Below are 26,877 nucleotides of genomic sequence, written 5' to 3'. Positions count from 1 at the left end.
TTTTGGACGAAAATGGAACACGAAGTACAAATGAAAAGGAACTACGTTTGTTGCGTCGCTTTCGGAAACACGAACTTTTACTGTCAAAGGTTTGATACTTGAGTCTTGAATCAAATTATTATTTAAAGCAAGAAATATATAAACAACTAAAATTTCCTAAATTGTATTATTTCTGGCAAAAATAAACGTTTTCAAACTCTTTTACTAACAGAATTGCACGACCCAAGTTGTCAATTCTCAATTCAATTCCCATTCGTCAACTATTCACTACCACAAATCAGAGAACGTACATAACAGTCGACATCAATAACATAATGAGCAAAACTAATACACGCTATCTTAGAAGAACAAATGAAGCATTTGCCAAGCAATATAACAAATCGGGCAAAATAAAACTTGAAGTGCAGACCTTAAGTAGCTGCAAATTTCTTCAAGATTTGACTAAATACAGGTCCTCCAACGATTGAAACTCGGCAACTCAAACGAAACCTTCGATCCAGATCTCAGAATCTCGCTGCAACCGTGACAAAATCCAACCACAACAGCGACTACTTGTGTGTGTCAATGGTATCCTTTTGGGTGTAGAAAAAGATAGGCGCTGATGGGGAAGGGGGTGGGTCATTTTTTAGTGTTCAGCCGCTTTCAGATCAGATTTTTTGACCTTCAGCGTTATTCCCCTCTTAGATTTTTAGGTGTCTTCTTTTTATATTGTAGAGTTTAAGTCTAGATAGTTGTAGGATTTTTAGGTTAAGGGGCATGAGCCTAGGAATTCTGGGCTTGGGAATTCTGGGCTAGGTCCAAAATTAAGCCTAAAAATGGGTTGCTAGAGCCCAAACTTTATTCTTTCCCTGCGAACGAGATTAAAAATACGGCCCCATTTATTAATCATTCATACTATTCAAATAATTATTAAAATAAAACTAACCATTAAAACAAATCTATTTTTGGTATTTTCAAATATCATATTAAAATAAAAATACGATACTATTGTTGTATATATTTTTCTTAAGATTTTTTTTTAGATTAAAAATGACTACAAAACATTAATGAACCAATTTTTGTGATTTGTTTGTTTTCTTGTAAAAAAATTAAAGTAAAAGAGTCAAAATTACTTAAAATATCTATATTATGCCTAAATTAAATATTTTACGCTAATATAAAAAAAAATCTTGGGGAGAGTCAAAAATCACATGTCTACAGCTGCCCCTCTTTGACTGGAAACGTGTAGAGTTTTCAGACAAAGACTGACTAGACATGTTTTTTGACCCGATCCTTATTTGGAGAAACTAAAACTAAGAGAGATGAGAATGTGACCGAGCCCTAGTATCGGGGCTGCCTACATATCCTTGGCTATAAAGGAATCAGGCCACATGTAGTTCAGAAATGAGTGAGATGACGGAGTATGCCGAGGTGGAGATCCGGTCGAGGTGCCGTTCCGTCGAGATTCCGGTCTGCAGTCCTGCTATTACATTAAAATCAAAACATGAAAAAGACTAGCTAAGCCTATCAAATACGAGTTACAAGATTCCTATCTATAAGTCTTCTAAAGCTTGATCTTGAGTCTTGAATGGTTCTTCATGCAGACTTTAGATTTGAACCTTGGCGCTTGTTAGCTGCAGGTGCTAGCTCGTTCTTCTATAGCTTTTGGGTCAGGATCGGACATGTAGTGCTTGTGACTTCCACCACGTCTTAAGCAGTTTACATCTTTCATCAACTTCTGCATTTGGATTCACTTCTTGCCTTTCTCTTTTTTCGTGACTAACTTCTGTTGATCACCTCGGACTGTTGACTCGCATTCTTGCCGCGAGATTCTTTGGTTGCTGACTTGAATTGCAATCTGAGATGCTTTTCCTTTTCTTCAGGTGGACGCCTGACTGTTGAACTCGAACTGTCTTCTCTTGTTACTTGACACTGTTTTCCTTTGCACCTTGAACCATTTTCCCCTGAAACTTGAACTGTCTTCCTTCGAAACAGCTTTCCCTTGAAACTCGAGTTGTCTTCCTTCGACACTGCTTTCCCTAGAAACTTGAGTTGTTTCCCCTTGTTCTCCAGGTGAGCGCCTGATTACAACAAAATAGACAAAACAAAGAAATTTTCTGTCCCAGTTTGCACTAGGAAGATTTGTGGGTTGTTAGCAAAATTGTAAACCACTTGTACTATTGATACAATGATGAAATTAAACTAAAGAATAGACTAGGAAAACTATAAACTAAGCTTGACTAAAGTAAAAACTGACCCTATTTTCCAGGCGGGGCTCCCTGACTGCTAACTTGAAATGTATTCCCTGCTCTCCAGGCGGGCTCCTGACTGCTGACGTGAAATGTATTCCCTGCTCTCCAGGCGGGCTCCTGTCTGCTAAACTTGAATGTATTCCCTACTCTCCAGGCGGACTCCTGACTGCTAACTTGAAATGTATTCCTTGCTCTCCAGGCGGGCTCCTGACTTCTAACTTGAAATGTATTCCCTGCTCTCCAAGTGGGCTCCTGACTTCAAGATAGACAAAACAAAGAATTTGAAAGCTAAAATTTAAATTGTACTCCCTTGTTCTCCAGGCGGGCTCCTGACTGCTACGCTTGAAAGTATTCCCTGCTCTCCAGGCGGGCTCCTGACTTCAACTTGAAATGTATTCCTTGCTCTTCAGGCGGGCTCCTGACTTCAAGATAGACAAAACAAAGAATTTGAAAGCTAAAATTTAAATTGTACTCCCTTGTTCTCCAGGCGGGCTCCTGACTGCTGCGCTTGAAAGTATTCCCTGCTCTCCAGGCGGGCTCCTGACTTCAACTTGAAATGTATTCCCTGCTCTCCAGGCGGGCTCCTGACTTCAAGATAGACAAAACAAAGAATTTGAAGGCCAAAATTTAAATTGTACTCCCTTGTTCTTCAGGCGGGTCCTGACTGCTGCGCTTGAAAGTATTCCCTGCTCTCCAGGCGGGCTCCTGACTTCAACTTGAAATGTATTCCCTGCTCTCCAGGCGGGCTTCTGACTTCAAGATAGACAAAACAAAGAATTTGAAGGCCAAAATTTAAATTGTATTCCCTTGTTCTCCAGGCGGGCTCCTGACTTCAACAAAACAGACAAAAACAAAGAAAATTTTCTGCCCCAGTTTGGTGGCTGGGGACAGATGTGATTGTAAAACTAAATCATATTACCAAGTATTACTAAGGATTTGAAAGCTAGGTCCCATTATTCAAGGGGGTCCTGACAACTCTTAACTAAACGACAATTTAAAATCTAAGTTATATCTTATACATGTGTGACTTCTGCTAAATCCTGCTATCTAAGAGGATCTTTAAACTACTCCTCATTATCCAGGAGGGTCCTGAAAATCAAAAGTCAAATTTTATCTTAAGAGTGATAACTTTTATAGTTGAATTATACCACCGTACAATAGAACTTACGCTAAATGTTGTTATCTAATCAAGATCTTAAAGCTAAGTCCCATTATTCAGGAGGGTCTTGAAAACTCCTAATTGAATCCTATCTCGAACATGCAAACTTCTAAGCCAACTTATATTCCTTTGGGATACATTTGTGCTAGATTATGCTATTTCTGAACTTTAAACTAGGTCCCATTTTCCAGGAGGGTCCTGAAAATCAAAAATCAAACCTGTTTGGTGACTGCCTTTCTCCACGGAGGGTTTCTCCGAAACAACCGAAATTTCCTGCCCCTGTTTTAATCAAAGAAAAATTTTGTCAGTTTAAAATGTGGTGGTTGATTTGTGGCCTTGACTTTGAGGGCGATTGCTCCTTCACTTCCCATGATAACTGATTTTCACTTGAGGACCATACTTGCTTATGGACTAACCACTTTCTCTGTCATCCTTATCACAGAAAATACCCCTTCTCCGTTCAGACCCAATTCCCTCTATCTGTTGCATTGCTCATGAACTGACATTTATCAACCTTTGTGTTTTACCGAAAATACCTTTGATCCGTCCACCCAATACCCTCCATCTGTTGCATCGTGCTCTTGTGTTGACGTGTACTACACCTTTGTGTTTCTCATGAATTCCAAAGCATGTTAATTTCCATCCACTTAGTGCGCATGCTGTTCTTTCCTGACTTAAATCACTGGCCCTGGCCTTGAAGTCTATTGTTCCCTCACTTGTCACGATAACTTTGATTTTGGCTTGGAATACCTTGCTTGTTACTGGTTAAACACTTTCTTTGTTGATCCCATCACAGAGAATACCTTTGACCCGTTCACCCAACATCCTCTATCTGTTGCACTGTTCACGAATTGAAATATACCAAACCTTTGTATTTCTGATGGACCCCAAAGCATGTTGATTGTTACCAACTCAGTGCGCTTGTTGTTCTTTCTTGACTTATGATACTGATGTACTGGCCAGATCCCGTTTTGTGCAATTGGAAAGCTGGTGGCAAATTTTGAAGTTATTTTTCACTTATTTTGACCAAACCGACTCAAGAGGAAGAAGTAAGCAAGACAAAAGGAACAGAGTAAAGGACAAAGAAAAGAGATGATTTCTAACAAGAAGACTACAAAGTAGAAACCTATCAGATGTGGATACCAACTCTAATGACCATGACATGCACATGTTGATTAAGTGGCCTAATCTGTCAAACAAGTCTGATGTTCAACTCTTGTTATCCCCCTGAACCGTGAAACTGGACTTCAATGCTCCGATTATCCAATCTGATTCACAATCCTTATTCGACTTGTGGTGCCCGAAGGGTTTTCACCATCAAGCCTCTCTCATTTTGTTCTTTCTCTCAACTTGCCGTCGCCTTACGGTGCCCGCGAGGGTTTTCACCAATAAAACTCTCTCATTTTTTATTTCTCTCGGCTCCCGTCGCCTTACGGTGCCCGTGAGGGTTTTCACCAATAAGACTCTCTCGTTTTATTTCCTACTTGAACCAGAGTGTTGCCCCTGACATGAATTACCTTTACTTGCTCGACTTGGTATTTCTCAAAGACTGATCAGAAGGTCTTTCTTTGGACCGTAATGTGGGCTTTTGGACAGGGTTAGAAGGAAAGGGTATAAAAGACTCAAACAATTCAAATGGGTTAAAGTTACAACTTTCAGAATCAGGTTTCTCACAACAAATACAACTTCTGCCCCAGTTTCTTGCGTGGGGGACTTTTGGATTTTTGTTTTGATGAGGCCGAACCGTGAGGCTGCCTACGTATCCTTAAAAGGAATCATGCCGAATGTAGTTCATGACATAGAAATTACTTTGTTGTTGTATTTTTTCTTTTCTCTTTCTTTTCTCTTTTTTTCTCTTTTGCTTTTCTCTTTTTCTTTTTACTGTTTTTCTTCTTCTTTTCTCTTTTTTTTTTCTTTTTCTCTTTTTTTTTTCTCTTTCCTTTTCTTTCTCTTTTTCTTTCCTCCTTTTCTTATCTTTCATGCTTGTGTTTCTGATATTCGCTACTAATTCTGAAAGAGGGGTATGAAAGAAAATAAATAAGGCTCAAAAGGGGTGATGAAGGATAAAGTGTTTAGATAGCAGAACAAAATGCCTTCGTCATTCCAACCTTCAAAACATGCCAAGTACAAACAACACATTAAACAAACCAAGGAAAACATTCGTAACATTTTTTGATTGCGCCAGACTTGATGACCATATTCACACATTCGCCTTTTACACCTGTTACATATAAAACACCATTGGACAACACTCTCACTCTCACTACCACGAACGCCCCCCTACAAATTTGGGGCAAACTTGCTTTTATCTTCAAATTGATGCGGCAGGATGCATTTCAATAGGAGTTCTTTATGTTCTGTCTGCCCCAGTTTCGCACAATTCGGGCTTGAAGTGATCTCAAAATGCCTTCAATTATTTCCCTCCAATGTCCACTGACTTTTAAAACCAAGCTGAGAATTACGCGTGCATGTCATGTCATTAGAGTCAACCAGGAAAAGAACTATAAAAAGAAAAGAGAACTAAATGAAAATGACTAGAAATTATAGAAAACAAAAAATTGCATTAGACAGGTGGTGAAAGGGTTTGGATAACAAAACAAACAAACTAAACTGGGGTTACAAACCTAGACAACACTAGATGGGCTACTATGACTAAACAAACTAGGCAAAATAAATGGACAGGAGGGTTTGAGTCACAAGACAATATCTGGATTACAACCCTGAAATAACCCGGACAACAGAAATGACAACAAAATAAACCACCAAAACTCCTCCCTGGCTACCCAAGACAGGAGCGTCTTTCCAATTGCCAAATTCGACATCTTAGCCACTGAATTCCGCATCAACATTACTAGGACCTTCACAAACTTCCATCACATTGTTCTTAACAAATTGCTTTTGGGTTCCTTTTGCCGGCTCGTTCTTAAGATCAACCTCTGATAGCACTGAAAACTTTGCAGCGCGTGGGCCTTCGAGGATCTCAGAAGAATTTTCATATTCCTTTTCAAAACAAATCATACTTACCATATGCGTCTCAGGCGATGGACTTTGGCTAGTGTCTGCTGCATCTGGATTTTGCACGACAATGTCACCTGCATCTGGATTTTGCACGACAATGTCACCTGCATCAATAAGCTTCTGAATTGCTTTCTTCAGATTCCAACACTTCTCTATGTCATGCCCCGGGGCATCTGAGCAATATGCGCACCTTTGAGAAAAATCAAACTTCTTTGGAAGAAGATTTGGCACTTTTATCTGGATCGGCTTCAACATGTCCAATTGCTTCAATTTTTGGAACAAACTGGCGTGTGACACTCCCAATGAGGTGAAAGCCTTTTCTTTTTTCAGCAACCTCTCATTCTTAAATGCTTGATTGGGCCGGAAACCTGATCAAGGGGGGTTTTCGATAGACTCGTGGGGGTGGATAGGCATTTTGTGGAGCTGGGTACTGAGAGAGTGATGTACGATTTTGGGAGTTCCGTGGAGAGAAGAGGCATAGGGGAGGATCACCTGGTGCATCAGGATATCCATGGGGATGATGTCGAGGCTGGAAGTGTTGATCGGGAAAACCCATTAGATCATCTTTTTTGTTTCTCTTTCTTCCACCCAAGCTTACTGGGATGTTTTGAATGTCTTTCGAACAACTCATGATTTTGCTTGACTTGATTCCCTCTTCTACTAGCTCCCCCATTTTTAACACATCTTTGAAAGGCCTTCCCAAGGCCGGGATCAAATGACTGAAGTAGGTGGGCCCCTGGGCTTGTAGGAAAAGCTCAACCATTTCTTCTTCACCAATCGGGGTATTGACTCGAGCAGCTTGCTCCCTCCACCTGAGCCCAAACTCCCTAAAGCTTTCCTCTGGCTTCTTTTCCATTTTAGATAGGGAGGAGCGGTCTGGGGTAACACCCGATCTGTATTGAAAGTATCGAACAAAATCTTGAGCCATGTCACCCAATGTAGGCCACTTGCCAACATCTTGACGATTATGTCACACCTCCTTTTTTCGCCCCCGCGGGGGGCGAAGAGAGTTTTTTCAATTAAAGGACAATCGAAACGGGATTTGTTACTCTTTTCTTCTTTTATTTTTCTAAAACTAAATTCTAAAAGTCCTTAAATTATTATTAAGAACTAAAGTAAGTTATAAAAGCACAAATTAACTCCCAATAACAATTAACGCACAATTAAGTAATAATTAAGCATAAAATTGTATATTTGGACATTAAATGCTAAAAATGCAAAAGATGCCTATTTTTGTAATTTTCATTTTTTGTAAAACAAACTTGATTACTAACAATTGTAGAATTAAATCCTACATGTAAAATGCGACATATTTTTGTATTTTTATTAATTTAACAAATAAACATGCACAGACAAATACCAATAATTATCCAAAAATATCACAAAATTGCACACCAAGGAAAATCATTTTATTTTTGAATTTTTTGGGAGTAATTCTCATATAGGGCAAAAATCACGTGCTTACAGATTATGCCATCCCAAAGCTGCCCCAGTCAGGCTCTCACTGAAGTACGCCATCAACAAATCATCTTTCTCGCCAACACTTCTCATTTTACTGCAATAATCCCTCAAATGGGCTACCGGATCCCCACACCCATTATACAAGTTAAACTTTGGCACTTTAAACCCTGCAGGCAGACGAACGTCGGGAGACATGCTACCCTGGTCTCCCATTCCTTGCTTGTTCTTTAAGGACTGTTCTATGCCTTTCAGCCTCCTGGGTATCCCATCTCGCCCCTTTCTTCTTGTGAACTTTTCATTTTCAACATGAGGCTCATCCCACGGGCCCTGCTTGTATGAGTTAGGAACCTTGTGGGCAACCTCTGAGGGGTAATATTGGGCATCGTGAGCTTTGAGTGGATATTTATTGTTGGGGATAGTGGATAAGACAGGAGGGCAATTTTTGGGAAAGGTAATTGGAAGATGAGTGACGGAGCTACTAGGGTGATTGGGAAAGCCATGATAAGCGGGTGGATCTGAAGAGTATGTGGGATCATCTGACACTGTGACCGGTGTTTGGGTAAGGGTAACATTTAGGAAGCTAGGTGGTAGCGGGGGTGGCACCTTCCCAGTCATCCAAGCCTGATACATGTCAGCCACGTGTTGTTTTAACATCTTTACCTCTTCAACCAACCCATTGTCCTGTTCAACCAACTGCTTTCGAGCGCCAGTATCAACCAACTCAGTTCTGTTGTTGTCTGCCATTGCCTTTTGACCTTATGTTGTAGAGAAGAGCTACCACTTTAAAACCACAAACCAACCACCCTTCTGATATGAATATAACAAAATGAAGCCATCACGTTAGCGTTAGGGCATTTAACATAAGATAATCTCACTTTATGTGCAATGCACCTAGCCACAGTTATCGGTTCTAAAATGACTTCGAGGGTACAAAGATCAGTTGACATCATCCCAATTTGTTCATTTCAACCTCTCTTTTCTTTGCTTTTCTAGCACTTGCTGGCTTGCCCATTTTCCTTTATTTCTCTTTTTTTAATCATCCTCCTTTCTTTCTCTCATATCTCACATCTCACGATTTCTGTATTCAACCTTTTTTTTCCTTTTTTCTTTTTTTTTCTTTTAATAATAAAAAAAATGATTCGATTGAACCCTATGTAGGTTGCCTACGTATCATGACGCCGCATGAATCAGATCTTTGCGTAGTTCGGGAAGATCGGGAATAAAGTAAACAAACTAACGTTTCCATTTTTTGGTTCTTTTTTTGAAGGAAATCTAAGGAATAAACCACAGAAAGACATTTTGAATCCTCATTTGATATCCTGACGCAAGATCTCGAAGCAAGCAATGAAAAAGATAAAACAGAATATTTTTGTATTTCAATTTTGATTGCCTAAAGGAAAAATTCCAATGACAAACAAAAGATAAAGTATTATTTTTTTTATGTACAATATCCTAAAGTTCTAATGAAAATAAAAGATTTTTTTTTCATTTTTCACTAATTTTCCGAAGAAACACCTCAAAAGAAAATCTTTTTGGATTTAGGAATTAACACTTTAAAGAAAGCTTTTAAAGAAGTACTAAAAGAATTTTTTTTCATTTCTAGAATTAGTATTCTAAAGAAAATTTATAACGAAATATAAAATGCAGCATCTCTTTTTTTGGACTTTTACTTGTAACACATTTCCAACTGCAAAATAAGAAATACAGTAACAAAAGACTATACAAACTTAACTAGACAATACAAACTCTAACATCACCTAAAAGACTAAGTACTACTATACAGGACTAGAAAAATAAAACAAAAACAATTGACTCAAAAACATAAAATGGCTCCTCGAGCAGCTCCTGAATGTAGTGATCCTGGGGTATCTGTCATGTTCAAACTTCGGTAAATAAATCCACACCTGTATGAGAAAACTTTAAATCAACACTATGTGAGACAATAACACTTCCTACTGGACACATGCAAGACATGATTGAGGCTATTTTTGCAAACTGACTTATTTGGCCAAAAGGTGGCTAGAAGTGCAAAATTTGGCTATGACCCCGCAAAGCCAAGAACCTAAGATTTACTAGGAAGACCGAACCCTATGTGGGTTGCCTACGTATCCCGCCCCGAAAGACGAGAATCAGGTTTGCGTAGTTCGGGCAGATTGTATACGGGCGAGAACAATAAAAAAAACAACTGACATATAGAAAACACATTTTTTCTTTTTCTTTTCGAAAAATGATGAAACACGTAAAATCTCTTTGGATTTTCTTTTCTCTTTTTTCGATTTTTTTTTTATTTTTGAAAAATGATAAAAAGTGCAAAATCTTTTTCAATTTTCAAGCTCTTTTTTTTTTTTAACAAAAATGTATCAGAAAACATAATTGGGCCTTACTCTCTTTATCCTCACACTTCACCCTTTTTTTTTTCATTCGCTCTCAATTATCATTGGTCCGCCAAATGACCCTTTTACCCTTGAATAAATGCAACATGTAGCACGTAAGATGCATCAGGATGGTCTTTTATTTTTTGGGATGTACCTGTCCTAGACGGACCCAACCCCTGTGTTGAGTCCCCAAAGTCAAATGCACATGATACAAACAAACGTGCCTACTAGGGATCCGACATGAGGACTTGTTGTACTAGGTTCAAAACCTGGGTTTATTATTCTAGACCTGGCTTACCCGAGCGGACAACTCGAGCCGAGGGGGGGGGGGGCAGTGTACTGGGAATACAGAAGCTTCACCGGCTTTGCAACTTGTCCGAACCTCGTTCTAAATTTGGGATGACTCTAACAGAAAAGAAGTCACACAAAGTGCACACTTCTTCATGATTTAGAAGACTCAGAGAGGAGGGATTTTGCAATAATTTATATACAGTTCACGGAATATCAAAGCGGTAAAAGCAATCAATTAGCACATTAGGCCCAAGTCATGTAACAAAATCAGATATGAATAAAGCCAACTTTAACAATTATTCTAAGCTCGAATTCTTGAACCCTGAACCAGAGATTCTGGGTTCTGTCCCCAGCAGAGTCGCCAGAGCTGTCACACCTCCTTTTTTCATTACACTCCGGAAGGGTATGAATAAAGGGAGTTTTTCCAATTAAAGGACAATCGAAACAAGATTTATTATAAAGATTCCGAGTCGCCACTTGGGAGATTTATGGTGTCCCAAGTCACCGGTTGAATTCCGAATCGAGGAAAATATGACTCTGTTTAACAGTCCGCGAACCAGAAATCTGGGTAAGGAATTCTGTTAACCCGGGAGAAGGTGTTAGGCATTCCCGAGATCCGTGGTTCTAGCACGGTCGCTCAACTGTTATAATCGGCTTAATTATCTGATTTTAATACATGTTTTAGCCTATGGTTCAATTTTAACTTTTTAACCACTTTATTTAATTAATTAAAGGAAGATTGCAATGTCATTTAAAATATGTTTCAAACCACGTCACATAAATGCACCCGCAGTCCGCAACACATTTTATCTAACGTTGAAATTTTGGATTTGGGTCACATAAATGCGCACCCGAGTTTAGGAAGGAAAGGCTAAATAGCTAAATATCCCTGCTCATGAAAGTGAAGATTTTGATGTCCACACGGCCGAATAAATTATTAAAATAACACTTGTTATTTTTGAAACCGTAATCATGTCACGCGAACATGTACATAATCACGATAATAAATCAAAACGCTACTAGCAAATAACATAACAAAAATAAAAAAAATTAAATAACAAGAGAATCTGATTAATGATCATCTTTTCTTAAGAATTACCCCAAAACCCATGGCCCTTCCGCCACATAGAATCAATGGTGAACGCCACGCAAACAAACAAAATAGAAATAAACAATCCATTAAATATGTATTCAAACTATTCAATGAACTAAATGCTTAGGTTATTAGACAAGTCACATAATACTAAACCAGAGGAAGATGATGAAAATGAATTCTTATCACTTCAATTTTTCTTAAACTTCTTCCATTAGTGTGTGAAATTCTTAAAGTTACTCCACTAACACTTAAATTTAACGTAGAAAGATTACATGTCTAATGAGGAGTTCAGAATAATAAACACTTAAGGTAAAAAAGAAAACTTTGATTCACGAGTATTAATCTAGTGACAACAAGCTTAACGCCTCAATCATACTTAACTTTCGAAGCCGAGTGAGAACCAGTAAAGAAAATCCCAAATGAGGCCATCAAATTAAAACACCAAAACCTATGCTTCAGTAGACCATTTTTTAGAATCTAACTCACAAACTTAGCCTACAGGCAATAGAATTCAGAGGGATCTAAACTTGGACCAAGATAAATAGATTTAAAGAACATGTATATATCCAAACACGTGAAGGAAAAGAAAATCTGCTTGATTTTTTTTTTGACGAAAATGGAACACGAAGTACAAATGAAAAGGAACTACGTTTGTTGCGTCGCTTTCGGAAACACAAACTTTTACTGTCAAAGGTTTGATACTTGAGTCTTGAATCAAATTATTATTTAAAGCAAGAAATATATAAACAACTAAAATTTCCTCAATTGTATTATTTCTGGCAAAAATAAACGTTTTCAAACTCTTTTACAAACAGAATTGCACGACCCAAGTTGCCAATTCTCAATTCAATTCCCAATCGTCAACTATTCACTACCACAAATCAGAGAACGTACATAACAATCGACATCAATAACATAATGAGCAAAACTAATACACGCTATCTTAGAAGAACAAATGAAGCATTTACCAAGCAATATAACAAATCGGACAAAATAAAACTTGAAGTGCAGACCTTAAGTAGCTGCAAATTTCTTCAAGATTTGACTAAATATAGGTCCTCCAACGAATTGAAACTCGGCAACTCAAACGGAACCTTCGATCCAGATCTTAGAATCTCGCCGCAACCGTGACAAAATCCAACCACAACAGCGGCTACTTGTGCGTGTCGATGGTATCCTTTTGGGTGTAGAAGAAGATAGGCGCTGATGGGGAAGGGGGTGGGTCATTTTTTAGTGTTCAGCCGCTTTCAGATCAGATTTTTTGGCCTTCAGCGTTATTCCCCTCTTAGATTTTTAGGTGTCTTTCTTTTTATATTGTAGAGTCTAGGTCTAGATAGTTGTAGGGATTTTAGGTTAAGGGGTATGGGCCTAGAAATTCTAGGCTTGAGAATTATGTGCTAGGTCCAAAATTAGGCCTAAAAATGGGTTGCTAGAGCCCAAACTTTATTCTTTCCCTGCGAACGCGATTAAAAATACGGTCCCATTTATTAATCATTCCTACTATTCAAATAATTATTAAAATAAAACTAACCATTAAAACAAATCTATTTTTGGTATTTTCAAATATCATATTAAAATAAAAATACGATACTATTGTTGTATATATTTTTTTAAGATTTGTTTTTAGATTAAAAATGACTACAAAACATTAATGAACCTATTTTTGTAATTTTTTTGTTTTCTTGTAATAAAATTAAAGTAAAAGAGTCAAAATTACTTAAAATATCTATATTATGCCTAAATTAAATATTTTACGCTAATATAAAAAAATCTTGGGGAGGGTTAAAAATCACATGTCTACAAACACCTCACATGACACGCCATACAGATAATGCCTCCAAATCTTCAATGCGTGAACAATGGCTGCTAACTCCAAATCATGAAATGGATAATTCTTCTCATGAATCTTCAACTGTCGCGAAGCATAAGCAATGACTTTGCCATCCTGCATCAACACCGACCAAGTCCAATACGAGATGCATCACAATAAACTGTATATGGCCATGAACCTGTGAGCAAAATCAACACCGACGCCGTAGTCAAAGCTGTCTTGAGCTTCTGAAAGCTCGCCTGACACTCGTCCGACCACATGAACTGGGCACCCTTCTTGGTTAACCTGGTAATTGGGGCTGCAATAGATGAAAACCCTTCCACAAACTAACGGCAATAACCCGCCAAACGAAACTCCAGATCTCTGTAGCTGATGCGGGTCTAGGCCAGTTCTTGACTGCCTCTATCTTCTTCGGATCTACCTAAATATCCTCTGCTGATAAAACATGACCCAAGAATGCAACTGAACTCAACCAAAACTCACACTTCGAAAATTTAGCATACAACTGACTATCTCTCAAAGTCTGAAGAACCACTCTCAGATGCTGCTAATGCTCCTCCCGGCTGCGGGAATAAATAAAAATATCATCAATGAAGACTATCACGAACGAATCCAAGTAAGGCTTGAACACTCGGTTCATCAAATCCATAAAAGCTACTGGGGCATTTGTCAACCCAAATGACATCACCAAGAACTCATAATGCCCGTACCAAGTGCGGAAAGTTGTCTTAGGGACATAAGATGCCCTAATCCTCAACTGATGGTAGCTAGATCTCAAGTCAATCTTCGAAAATACCTTGGCACCCTGAAGCTGATCAAACAAATCATCAATCCTCGGCGCTGGATACTTATTCTTGTTTGTAACCTTGTTCAACTGCCAATAATCTATACACATTCTCATCGATCCGTGCTTTTTCTTAACAAACAACACCGGCGCACCCCAAGGCGAGACACTAGGTCTAATGAAGCCTTTATCAAGCAAGTTTTGCAGCTGCTCCTTGTCACACCTCCTTTTTCCGCACCCGCGAGGGCGCAAGGGAGTTTTTTCCAATTAAAGGACAATCGAAACGGGATTGGTTTATTTATTTCAGAGTCGCCACTTGAGAGATTTAGGGTGTCCCAAGTCACCAATTTTAATCCCGAATCGAGGAAAAGAATGACTCCATATTACAGTCTGCGTACCAGAAATCCGAATAAGGAATTCTGTTAACCCGGGAGAAGGTGTTAGGCATTCCTGAGTTCCGTGGTCCTAGCACGGTCGCTCAACTGTCATATTCGGCTTGATTATCTGATTTTTATGCAAGTATGAACTTATGTGCAAATTTTAACTTTTAACCGCTTTATCAATTATTGTTATTATTTTACGAGAATTGCAACGTCGTGGAAACATACCTCGAACCACGTTACATCAATGCACCCATGGTTGTTTGACATATCTCGACTTGGTTGAGATTTGGATTTGGGTCACATAAATGTGCACCCGAATTACGGAAGATAAATTATTAAAGACGTGCCTAACGCAACTAGCGTATTGTTATTTTGGGGAAGGCCGTAAAATTCGCTAAACGGTCTGTCCTGAATTCTAAGTGTTTTAATATATATACATTTAGAGGGCCTCGCGACTTGTGCATTTTTTGTTTGTCGAGACTCGTCTCCTTCATTATTAAAAGGATTTACAACGTCAAGGAAATGCATCTCATACCACGTCACAATCAGTGTACCCGTGATTAGAGACACATTTCGATTTCGTTGAGACTTGGATTTGGGTCACATAAATGTGCACCCGAGCTTAAGGAGATAATATTATTACAGGCGCGCCTAAAGCAACTAGCGCATTATTATTTTGGGTAGGGCCGTGAAATTTGCTAAACGGCCCGTCCCGGAATCTAAGTATTTAATACGTATGTTTTTGGGAGGGCCCCGCAATCTGTGCGTTTTCAGTTGGCGAGGCTCGTCTCATTTTTATTATTATTATTATATATATATATATATTTTTTTTAAAAAGGGTAAACTTAAAGTTACTACATTTTTATTTTTATCTATTTAAAGAGTTAATTCAAAGTTATTAAAATATATTGCAAGCCATGCTGTACGTAACGCACTAGTGGTTCACGACAAGTTCTATTTAACTATGTTCCAAATTGGAGCCGGGTCACATGAGATGCACCCCCGGTTCCTTTGATCTAATTACATACAAACAACAATATTGCCACAAATCACTAATTTGACGCTATTTATAAACTATCATTCTTTTTCCTCTTAATCTAGTGTAATGAAATATAAGCTGATAATCTAACAATAAATGACAAACATCTGACAATTAGTGATAAACAAAAATATAAAATTAACAACAGAACATAACATTAACAATCAGTGATAAACTAACATGACGAGATAAACTTTAAAATGCGGCAAATATATTACTACTACTCAAATTTACCGAGACAAGACATGGAAGCGAAGAACACACCGAGGCAACAAAAATAACATGAATACTCACGTTTAACAGCAACGTCGAGTTTCAACATCTCGAACTCGCCAAAAATGGACAGCAACAACCTCGACGTACCGGACCTCGACGAACCACGACGACCTCAACGGAAACGAAAACTCGAACCCAAGATTATCAACGACCTCGACGCTCACCTTCTCTCTCTACGACCTTGACGGGCAGTGGGTTGTTTGGGCGATGGAGGGAGCTGGTAACGAGCCCGTTTGATGGTAGTGTTTTCGCTTTGTTTTGTTTGTCGAAATGGAGACGTTGGCTTGGTGGGGGTGACGACGGGAGTTCAGACAGGAGGATGGTCGACTGGTGGTGGGTTGTTGACGATGGGGGGTTGCGATGCGAAAGCATGCAGAAACAGCTGCTCGGAAATGCAGCGAAGCTGAAAATGGTGGAGCAGCTCCGGTCGGGGTTGTTCGGTGGTGTTTATGCGTTAGGGGGGGTGGTTTGCGACTGGTTTCTGTTTGGTTATGGTGGTTTCGCGGTGGTGGGGAAGTTCGGAGGTGGTAACGACGATGGTGAATGTTCGGAGGAGCTGGGCGTCGTTTGTGGTAGGGCTCAGTAGGGTTTTTGTTTAGGGTTTTCGTCAGGAAGAGGAGGGAGACGATGAACAGTGGATGCCGGGTTTAATGGAGGATCGCCGGACTGGTTTGACGGCGCTAAGAGGAGGAGGAATGGTCGTGTTTTCCGGCGTTCGTTTGGACAGTAGGGTATTTCCCGTTCTTCTCCTCTTGGAGAAGATGATGAATAGTCCCTCCTTCCAAAATTTTCAAAAAAATTCCCCCCTTTCCAAAATGTTTGTCCGTGTATTTGATATGGTTTTGCCCAGGGAAATGAGCCCCACGCGTGGTGGGGTTCGAGGGTTGTGTCCCCCACGCGTGGTGGGGTTCCCCGTGTATGAGATTCCGTCCGTGTTCCCCACGTGTGGTGGACTCGGATTATTATGGGCTAGGTCCGAAAATTAGGCCTAAAACCGGGTAGTTTGAACCCGAATATTATTCTTCTGCCCGGACCCGAGAAATAGGAACACGACGTTGCTCAACTGATTATGTAAGCAAAATAGCTACTAAAATAAGACTAATTATTTAAAACAAAACTATATTATTATTTTCTTAATATTTTTCGAGATTAAAATAGCTACAAAATATTAATAAAACTATTTTTGTAATTTTCGTTTTTTAATAAAGACAAAATATAAAGTAATATTTTTTGTATTTTTCAAAATTAAAATGACTACGAAACATTAATAGAATTATATTTTTTTTGTAATTTTCGAATTTATATAAAGTACCAAAATAAAGTACAATTTTTGTATTTTTCAAGTTTATGAGAAATACATAAACTAAAATTTATATATGTATTTTTGTGATTTTTTCTTTTTGCAACGAAATGAAGTAAAATAGTTAAAATAGCTATTTTAGACCCAATTTCACATATTCACGCTAAAAATTTGAAAATTCTCGGGGAGGGTCAAAAATCCGGTGTCTACAGCTGCCCCTCTTTGACTGGAAACACGAAGAGTTTTCCGACAAAGAACGACTAGACATGTTTTTGACCCGACCATTACTTGGACGGACTACACTAAGGAAAGGGAGGGAATGTGACCGAGCCCTGGTATCTGAGCTGCCTACATATCCTTGGTTATACAGGAATCAGGCCACGTGTAGTTCAGATATGAGAGATGGTGGAGTGTACCGAGGTGAAGAGCCGATCGAGGTGCCGTTCCGTTGAGGTTCCGGTCCGCGGTCCTGTCATTACAACAAAAATGAAAACTGAAAAAGACTAACTAAGCCTATCAGCTACTAGTTACAAGGATTCCTATCTTTAAGTCTTCTGAAACTTGGTCTTGAGTCTTGAATGGTGCTTCATACAGACTTTGGATTTGAACCTTGATACTTGCTAGTTGTAGGTGCTAGTTCTTGAGCAGACCACCTTTGTTCTCCACTTCCGTAATTTGGGTTCTTTTTCTTTTTCTTTTCTTTTTTTTTCTCTTTTTTTTCTTGTTTTTGTTTTTGTGACCAGCTTCTATTGATCATCCCAGACTATTGATTCGCATTCTAGAGGCGAGCTTCTAACTTGGATTGAATGCTTGGGATTTCTGTTGTAACCTTCTGCTTTCCAGTGGGTCACTGCTTGATCTTGAAAATTGTTCCTCCGTTCTACAGGCGGACTCCTGACTTCTTCGATCTTTGACATACCACAAACTCCGTTCTACAGGCGGGTCCCTGACAATCAAAACAAACAAAACAAACAAAATTTCCTAACCCAGTTTGTACTGGGAAGATGAGTGAGTCGTTAGCAAAAATTGTATCTCACTTACCCTACTGATGCAATGATGAGGGTAAACTAAAGACTAGGCTAGGATGTGCATCTCCTACGAGTAAAACCAAAACTCTTGCTAGCAAATGTGTTTGCTAAGATGAAAACCTCAATGACTCAAACTAGAAAGTGCGTCTTCTATGGTTGAATCGGAATGTGCTAAACTAGGAATTGCGTCTCCTAAGGGTGAAAACTTCAGTGACTAGAACTAGGAAGTGCGTCTCCTATGAATAAAATCTCGATTAGGAAGTGCGTCTCCTACGGGTAAACTTCAAAAACTGGACTAGGAATTGTGTCTCCTATGGTCGAACTTAAAATGAATCAAACTAGGAAGTGCATCTCCTAAGGGTGAAATCTCAATTCCGGAAGTGCGTCTCCTGAAATAAAATATAATCTAAAAAGCCAGACTAGGAAATGCGTCTCCTAAAGCAAAAGTATAACCTGAGCGAACCAGACTAGGAAGTGTGTCTCATAATAATGAAAACTTAATTCAGGAAGTGCGTTTCCTGTTCATGAAATTAAACTTAGGAAGTGCGTCTCCTAGGGGTAAAATAGTCTTAGGAAGTGCGTCTCCTAGGGGTGAAACCTTAATGAATTTGAACTAGGAAGTGCGTCTCCTATGAATGAAAATAATTTAGGAAGTGCGTCTCCTATGTGTGAAATCTTAATTTAGGAAGTGCGTCTCCTATGCGTGAAATCTTAATTTAGGAAGTGTGTCTCCTATGGGTGAAACCTTAATGATTTTAAACTAGGAAGTGCGTCTCCTATGAATGAAATTATTTTAGGAAGTGCGTCTCCTATGGGGTAAAAGTAAACTTAGGAAGTGCGTCTCCTATGGGCAAAACTAAACTTTAAGGAAGTGCGTCTCCTATTGGGTACAATAATCTTAGGAAGTGCGTCTCCTATTGGGAAAAACTGTTCTTAGGAAGTGCGTCTCCTCTTGGTGAATCTTATCTTAGGACGTGCGTCTCCTTAGGAAGTGCGTCTCCTATTGGTGAAATTATTCTTAGGAAGTGCGTCTCCTACTGGTGAAACTATTCTTAGGAAGTGCGTCTCCTATTGGTGAAACTACTTAGGATGTGCGTCTCCTTAGGAAGTGCGTCTCCTATTGGTGAAACTAAACTTAGGAAGTGCGTCTCCTATTGGTGAAACTTACTTAGGATGTGCGTCTCCTTAGGAAGTGCGTCTCCTATTGACTTAGGATGTGCGTCTCCTCTTGGTGAAACTACTCTTAGGAAGTGCGTCTCCTATTGGTGAAACTTGCTTAGGAAGTGCGTCTCCTGTTGGTGAAACTAACTTAGGATGCGCGTCTCCTCTTGGTAAAACTTATCTTAGGAAGTGCGTCTCCTATTGGTGAAACTTATCTTAGGAAGTGCGTCTCCTTAGGAAGTGCGTCTCCTATTGGTGAAATTATTTTTAGGAAGTGGGTCTCCTATGGTAAAACTGAACTTAGGAAGTGCGTCTCCTATGGTAAAACTGAACTTAGGAAGTGCGTCTCCTACGATAAACTGAACTTAGGAAGTGCGTCTCCTATGGTAAACTGAACTTAGGAAGTGCATCTCCTATGGGCAACATAAACTTAGGAAGTGCGTCTCCTATGGTAAAACTGAACTTAGGAAGTGCATCTCCTATTGGTACAATAATCTTAGGAAGTGCGTCTCCTATTGGTGAAATTAACTTAGGAAGTGCGTCTCCTACTGGTGAAACTTAACCTAGGAAGTGCGTCTCCTGTTGGTGAAACTTATTTAGGAAGTGCGTCTCCTATTGGTGAAATTATTTTTAGGAAGTGCGTCTCCTACTGGTGAAACTTATCTTAGGAAGTACGTCTCCTCTTGGTGAAACTTACCTTAGGAAGTGCGTCTCCTACTGGTAAAACTTGCTTAAGAAGTGCGTCTCCTTAGGAAGTGCGTCTCCTATGGGTAAAACTAAACTTATGAGGAAATGCCTCTCCTATGGGTGAAACAAAACAAACTTAGGAGGAAATACATCTCCTATGGGTAAAACTAAGCTTAGGAGGAAATGCTTCTCCTATGGGTGAAATAACTTAGGAAGTGCGTCTCCTATGGGTAAAACTTAGACTTAGGAAATGCGTTTCCTATTGGTAAAGGCGTGGAATGTATTCCCTTGTTATACAGGTGGGCGCCTGACATGAAATGGACAGACAAAAATAAAATAAAATATATATATATATATATATTCCTCTTGTTATACAGGTGGACGCCTGGTATGAAATTTAAAGACTGAAATGTATTCCTCTCGTTATACAGGTGGGCGCCTGGTGGTAAAGATATGAAAATGATATGCCCGCATTATACTGGTGGGTGACCTAGAACAGAAATGAAAAGACAGAAATGTATTCCTCTCGTTATTCAGGTGGGCGCCTGTCTAAACTAAGACATAAAGTATTCCTCTCGTTATTCAGGTGGGCGCCTGTTTTCATCAATAATTTTGAAAATAACATCCTATTTGAGGGCGGATGAACCCAAAATATCCTGTTCGAGGGCGGATGAACCCAAAATATCCTATTCGAGGGCGGATGAACCCAAAATATCCTATTCGAGGGCGGATGAACCCAAAATATCCTATTCGAGGGCGGATGAACCCAAAATATCCTATTCGAGGGCGGATGAACCCAAAATATCCTTAAAACTTGAAAATGTCTTACCTCAACACTTGCTGGAGATTATTTACTTACCTGCTGAGGGGATAAAATGTTATCAGCTGGGGGTACCTGACTTCTAGAAAATTTTCTAAATAGAAGGAAAATTTTCTGCCCCAGTTTGATAATATCCCTTGTGGCATGCAGTTCTGGCATCAATGCCATTTTCGTTACCTGCTTCAAATCAAACAAAATTTTGTTAGTTTAAAACATGGTGGTTGGTTGTGATACTCCTACTGGGATAGCTTTCCCTTTCTCCTTCCTTGCTCTGCGTTCAACAACTTGTTGGGGATGATATTATGTGCTGGGGATAATCCCTTTCTGCTGAGGGGATATCCCTCTTCTTTTGTGTCATAGCTCGGAAACTGGCATTTTCCCGACCTTTTAGTCTAGTATGGACTTCGCCAAATCATGCTCACTGCTCTTCTTGCTCTGTTCATGGGCCTTGGCCTTGAGGTTTATAACCTTGGTTTTGGCAAGGATATCTCTCTTGACGCTCGTCAATCCTTTTGTCAATTCCCTTTGCTGGGGATATCTTTTTGACACTGGCCACACACTTGTTCTTTGCTGACTATACCATTTGGAGGTACTAGTCAGATCTCATCTGGCATAATTGGAAAGCTGATGGCATATTTTGAAGTCAATTCACTTGTTCTGACCAGACAGACTCTATTGGGGATTTTTCTATGAAAGGAAAAAGATAAAAGGGAACAGAATAAAAAAGACAAAGGAAAAAAAGTGACTCTTTAACAAAAGAAACTATAAATAAAAACCTATCAAATGCAGATACCGACTCTAATGGCCATGACATGCGTATGTGGCCTATCCTCTACCGTCAATCATCTTTCAAGATCTTCAATTGGCGATTCCCCATCTGATTCTCAATCTTATTCGACTTGTAGTGCCCGAAGGGTTTTCACTATCAAGTCTCTCTCATTTTTGGTTCTTTTCTCAGCTTTCATCGCCTTATGGTGCCTGTGAAAGTTTTCACCAATAAGACTCTCTCATTTGTATCTCTCTCCAGCTGGGGATTTGGAGTGTTGCTGGTATGACTCTTTCTGTTGGAGATTAGAGTCCTTTCTGTTGTGGAACAGAATGTTATGTTCGCCGGTAAGACTCTTCATTTGTCTGACTTGGCATTTTTTAAAGACTGATCAGAAGGTCTTTCTTTGGACCGTAATGTGGGTTTTGGATAGGCTAGAAAGAAAGGGTATAAAAGGCTCAAAAATACATTAATTTTTGGGTTATTAGTTACAACCTTCGGAATTAGATTTATTTACAACAAACGCAACTTTTGCCCCAGTTTCTTGCTTGGGGATATTTTAATTGAATTTTTTTTTCATTTTTCAAAACTATGACCGAGCCGTGAAGCGCCTACGTATCCTCTTTGAGGAATCAGGTCAAACGTAGTTCCCAATTCCTTTTTTCATTTGACTTTCTTTTCACTCATTTCTTATCTTTCTTTTCTTTTTCTTTTGCTTTTTTCTTGCTTTTTTTTTGTTTTGTTTTTTGTTGTTATGCTATTTTTTTTATCTTCCATGTTCGCATCTTCTAGTCGTTGCTACTGATTCCGAACGAGGGGTATGAAAGAAAACAAATAAGGCTCAAAGGGCTAACGAAGGATAAAGTGTTTAGGTAGTTGAACAAAATGCCTTCGTCCTTCCAGTCTTCAAAACATGCCAAGTGCAATCAACACAATTAAACAAACGATTTGTAGCCTCTTCCGATGGTGCTGGACTTGACAATTATATTCAACATTTGCTTTTTCATTGGTCCTTTCTAAAGCACCGTTGGGCGACACTCTCATTATCATGAACAGCTCTCATGCCAATTTGTCGAATCTTGCTTTTAACGGTTTTCTTTGTGTTTTACTTGCCCTAGTTCCACATGACTCGGGCTCCAAATAATCTCAAACCGTTCTTATTTCCTTTAAATGCTTTGATCACCTTCCCAGGGTTTTGTGATTAACTTTTAAGATTATGCTCAAACTGTGTGCGCATGTCATGTCACTAGAATCGGCGTTGAATAAAAATGATAAAAGGACTAAACAAAAGAAAACTGGAAATAATAGAAGACCGGATTTGCTTTAGACTACCGGTGGAATGGTTTGAACAACAAGACAAGCGAAACAAACCAGAATAAAATCCTAAAACAACCTGGACAAACTTAAACAAACCGCTATGACAAAACAGAAAGATTAGCGGAAAGATATTGACACAAAACAAAAATCCGAATTACAATCCTAATAATCCGAACAAACAGAAATGACAACAAAATAAGCCACCACAAACTTCTCTCTTGCTAACCAAGGAACGGAGCGTTCTCCTACATTATCAAAATTGGCATCTTAGCCACTGAGCTTCGCATCAGTATTGTCCAGACCATTGCCAGCTTTAATATCATCAACTTCCGTCAACAAGTTCCCACTAGGATTCAAGTGCTTCTGTTATCAGGCCTGATCCCCGCAGAGTGTGTATCCTTAGGTGCAAGTAAAGGATTCTGAGTGTCATTGTCCGGCTTACCACAAACCAACCACCTTAACTTTATTTGCGAAACAAACAGGTTAGAATGGACTCAGTCGGTCCTCATTATTAACATCTTTTTTTTCTTTTTCTTTTTTTTCGATGTTTTTTTTTCCATTCATTTTTCCCTTTTTTCATTTCTTTTTTCTCTTCCATTCTTTTTTCATTCTCTTTTTCATTTCTTTTTTTTTTTTGCTTTTCTTTTTGTTGTGGTCGAATCTTATGGAGATTGCCTACGTATCATGACCCCGCATGAATCAGACCTTGCGTAGTTCGGACTACTAAAAGATAAACAATACTAAACATTTTTCATATTAGAACAAACTGGGTTTCAAAGGTTTGAAGATGACCTACAAACTTGAAAATCAAACAACCCGCATATTCTAGTCAAAAGATTTATAAACTTCAAAAACAAAAGGCTAGCTCCCTTTCTCTGTTCGACAAATGCAACCAAACGGTTATTTTTTGCAAATGTGGCCCCTTCCAAATTTCACATGAATTTTGAGGCCGGGGAGGATTATTTATGACACTTTACAAACTTGTCCGTTCTTTTACGACAATAGCCTTTCGACAACTGAAAGATACTCTAAGGCTATTTCGGCAAGAACGGTTTAAGACGCGGCCGAAGCTGGCTCGACTTATTTTATTTTTCATTTTTTTTTGACTAAACATCCAAACGGCACTCACCTGACCGTTGACTCTTTGTTTTTTTTTTCAAATTACAATAAAAACTTGGTGTTGCAAATACGGCCCTTCAGCGCCTCGGAGACGAAGATTTTTTAAGGCTGTGTGGGTCAATTGGACCAAATCTAAAACAATGACCCAAAGGTGGCTGTTTATACAAAGTCAGCCTTCCGGCGTCCCTTTCGGGAACATTCGGCTATTTATGACAAAACAACATCACCTGACTTATTTATAACTCTTTTTATCGTTTTTCAAATTAGAAAAGTCAATATTGCAAACACGGCCTTTCAACGTCTCGGGGACGAAGATTTTTAGGCTGTGGGGGTCAACTGGACCAAGTCTTAAAAATGACCCAAAAGTGGCTGTTTATGCAAAGTCAGCCTTCCGGCGTCCCTTTCGGGAACATTCGGCTATGTCTTGATAAAACAGCGTCACCCGACTTCTTTATGAAATTTGACATATATATTTTTGCTATTTTTTTTGTAAAAGGGGAAGTTGGACATCACCCGACTTATTTATGAAAAAATCTTGACATGTTATTTTTTTTTGGCTTTTTAGCAAAAAGAGGGGTTGGACCCGATGAGGGTTGCCTACGTATCTCACATCCGGTGAGAATCAAACCCGCGTAGTTCGGGCAGGTCACGAATAAAGTAAAATAAACTAATTTTAAATTATTATTATTTTTTGAATTTGTAAAAGAACTGCTTTAAAAGAAGAAAAGAAGTATATTATTTTTTTTGGATTTTTGATTGATTTTCTTTTGGAAAGAAAGACTTCTAAGAATTCCTTTTCTTTTGATTAGAACTTTGAAAATTTCAAAAGTAAAAAGAAGATATTTTTTTTGTTGAATTTTCATTTGTTTTCTCCTCTTCTAAAGAAGAAAGAAAATATATTCTTTTTTGGAATTTTACCTTTAATAAAAGAAATGCTTTCTAAAAAAATATTTTTTTTTGAATTTTGAATTTTCCTTTCAATTTTTAAAGGAGAGGGAAAATATTTTCGGATTTTTTATTTTATTTTTTATATATATACGTTTTTTTTAATAATTAAACAAAAAAAAACTTTCTAAAGAAGTCAATAATGGAAAATATTTTTGGATTTTTGTTTCGAAAACTGGGAGTCTAAAAGAACTTTTCTAGACTTTGCAAGACAAATATTTTTGCAACAAATAAAGATATATATACATTTTTGGAAATAAAGAAAACTTTTGGATTTTTATATATGTATATTTGCAACAAATAATATAACCGCTTGCAAAACAAACTATTTTTTTTAAAACAAACTATTTTATTTATTTTTTTTCTATTTTTTTTGAACAACCAAGACAGAACAACGATTTTTTTTCCCTTCTATTTTTTCCTTTGCTTTTAATAAAACAAACTATTAAGATGCTTTTTTTCATTTTCTCAAATTTTCGGCAGAGTTTTGACAGTATTTGAGTATTGGATTTTTTCAACAATAAACAATCAATTCCCTAACCGCTATTTTTTTTTTCAATTTCACAATATTCATAATATTCAAACACCGGTCAGTGAGACAAAATAAATGCACGGAAAACAAATAGGATGCATCAGGATGGTCTTTTCATATCAGGTTGCTAGTCCTAGACGGACCCAACCCCTGTGTTGAGTCCCCTAAGTCAAATGCACATGATGCAAATAAGCGTTCCTACTAGGGATCCGGCATGAGGCTTTGTTATACTAAGTTTTAAAGCCTAGGTGTTTGTTCTAGACCTGGCTTACCCGAGCGGACAACTCGAGCCGAGGATGGGAGCTGTGTACCGGTAACCAAAAGGCCATCCGGTTTTGCAACTCCTCCGAATCCTCGTTCTATTTTGGTATATGACACTAACAGAAAGAATCCACGACCAGCGTGCACTCCTCAAGAGAGAAGAGAGGGGTTTCGGCACAGTTTATATATACAGTCCAAATAATATCAAAGCGGTAAAAGCAACATTTAGCACATTAGGCTCAAACATGTAAAAAAATCAGATAAAGCCAAATAATAACAATTATTCTAAGCTCGAATTCTTAACCCTGAACCAGTGGTTCTGGGTTATTAGTCCCCAGCGGAGTCGCCAGAGCTGTCACACCTCCTTTTTCCGCACCCGCGAGGGCGCAAGGGAGTTTTTTCCAATTAAAGGACAATCGAAACGGGATTGGTTTATTTATTTCAGAGTCGCCACTTGAGAGATTTAGGGTGTCCCAAGTCACCAATTTTAATCCCGAATCGAGGAAAAGAATGACTCCATATTACAGTCTGCGTACCAGAAATCCGGATAAGGAATTTTGTTAACCCGGGAGAAGGTGTTAGGCATTCCCGAGTTCCGTGGTTCTAGCACGGTCGCTCAACTGTCATATTCGGCTTGATTATCTGATTTTTATGCAAGTATGAACTTATGTGCAAATTTTAACTTTTAACCGCTTTATCAATTATTGTTATTATTTTACGAGAATTGCAACGTCGTGGAAACATACCTCGAACCACGTTACATCAATGCACCCATGGTTGTTTGACATATCTCGACTTGGTTGAGATTTGGATTTGGGTCACATAAATGTGCACCCGAATTACGGAAGATAAATTATTAAAGACGTGCCTAACGCAACTAGCGTATTGTTATTTTGGGGAAGGCCGTAAAATTCGCTAAACGGTCTGTCCCGAATTCTAAGTGTTTTAATATATATACATTTAGAGGGCCCCGCGACTTGTGCATTTTTTGTTTGTC

At 38.7% G+C, this 26,877-nt stretch overlaps 1 long non-coding RNA gene across 1 annotated transcript; it reads right to left on the bottom strand.

Moving 5' to 3' along the window:
* Nucleotides 1–9,421: 9,421 nt before the first annotated feature.
* LOC138870170 (uncharacterized) lies at nt 9,422–12,914 on the bottom strand. The gene is made up of 2 exons (XR_011400408.1): nt 12,645–12,914; nt 9,422–9,773 (listed from the first exon to the last, which is right to left on the bottom strand). It is a non-coding gene; the product is annotated as an uncharacterized lncRNA (long non-coding RNA).
* Nucleotides 12,915–26,877: the final 13,963 nt, after the last annotated feature.

This window comes from Nicotiana sylvestris, chromosome 6 (genome assembly GCF_000393655.2).
Source record: "Nicotiana sylvestris chromosome 6, ASM39365v2, whole genome shotgun sequence".
Taxonomy (NCBI): domain Eukaryota; kingdom Viridiplantae; phylum Streptophyta; class Magnoliopsida; order Solanales; family Solanaceae; genus Nicotiana; species Nicotiana sylvestris.
Note: the sequence above shows the minus strand (reverse complement) of the source record. Positions and strands in the feature narration are given on the sequence as shown.